This window comes from Triticum aestivum, chromosome 6B, assembly GCF_018294505.1.
Source record: "Triticum aestivum cultivar Chinese Spring chromosome 6B, IWGSC CS RefSeq v2.1, whole genome shotgun sequence".
Taxonomy (NCBI): Eukaryota; Viridiplantae; Streptophyta; class Magnoliopsida; order Poales; family Poaceae; genus Triticum; species Triticum aestivum.
Genome location: NC_057810.1, coordinates 355,273,503 through 355,275,107, shown reverse-complemented (window position 1 = coordinate 355,275,107; position 1,605 = coordinate 355,273,503).

Below are 1,605 nucleotides of genomic sequence, written 5' to 3'. Positions count from 1 at the left end.
ACGGATTGGACGAGCGCGGGGGCGGGGGGGGGGGAGGAGAGTCATGCATGCAAAATTTTTCCACACGGGGTGGAATGGTGGGACCGCCGGAGGGAGAAGGAGAGTCTGGCAGCCATATTGTTTCCACCCATGGAGAGGAAAAGTTTTGGAGACGAACGGGCTTCCTGCAGGTATGGGGAACGGTGCATAATAAGTCATCTTGCATGCCGGACTAGGTATAGTCTCAAGTCAATTAAAACATACACACCCCACACATGTTCATATTTCAAGGTGCACTAAATTATTGCATGCGATGATTAAGGCTGGCCATAATGGTGGTATCTTAGCTGGTATCATGCACATGGGAATAGCAAACATGCTGATGTGGCAAAGAATTAAAGAAGAGAGGGGGGTTAGAGTAACTAGTGTTCATGCATGCATTGGTAGACACATTTTTTTGTGAAGAACGACATCATTAGTTGAGTACTTTTGCAGACTACAAAAACTATTCCACCGCCTCTATCTTGCTAAGAGTAGGTGAAATTTTTGAATCGAGCCGTTTAAACTAGAAGGGAGGTAGTAGTACTCTAATAGCTAACCTTGTTGTGATGACAAGATAGGACATGGCACGCACCTGGACGGAGGAACTAGTCTGCATTGTGCATTCAAGTTTTGTCTGAAGTCAATGTACCTCTACTTTAACCAAACTTATAGAAAAATGTATCAACATTCACAATGTCAAATCAATATTTTTATACTCATTATAAAACATAGTTCTTATACTCATTATAATCAGTATTGTAGATATTGATATTTTTAGTGTAAATTTGGTCAAACACTTTACAAACGGTTGACGGAAGTAAAAAGGACCAGAGGGAGTATCATGCATGCGGAGTAGGCAAAAATATTTGCTCATTTATAGCCGGTCGAAGTCTCAAAGGGCGCGACCGCGCGAGGGAGGCGAAGGGCGTGGGAGGCGCGATGGTTGACGGAATTAAGTTAAGTTACATCCACGCGCCGGCATGGCGTGCGAACAGGCAGAAGCTATACCGCCAGGCCTATGATATGGGTCTAGTAGACATGACATCTAGTGGGTCCCGCATAGTTCTCGAGAACTCTTTGGGGGCTTGCAGCCATTTATCCACCGGGCAAGCCAGCAACCCCACGCCGTTCGCACGCCCTACTCGTCCCCGTCTTCTACCTTACAATAGTTCGCTCCCAGTCGTCCCGTCCTTTCACATTACACCAGTTCAACTTTTTTTGTGGGGTATACCAGTTCAACTTCTTCTAACCCTCCTCCAAAATCCATGGCCTCCCAAATCTCCATGGTCGCAATTGAGTACCAGGTTAGATCCATCATCGGTGATGAGTTCATCATCATCTACACACATGGATCCGCGACGGTGAAAGCATGCCTTGCTCGCTTCCTACGCATGTTCAACAGTTCAACGGATGAGCGGGTCGCTGGGCTAGATGTTGAGTACACCACAGTCCTGGAAAGAGAGAAGATTCTAAAGGAGGCAGAGAAGAAGAAGCCCGCCGTGATCCAGGTTTGCATACATAACGTGTGCTTGGTCTACCACATATGCCATGCCGACATTGAGTGCTAGGATTTTAAGAACTTCC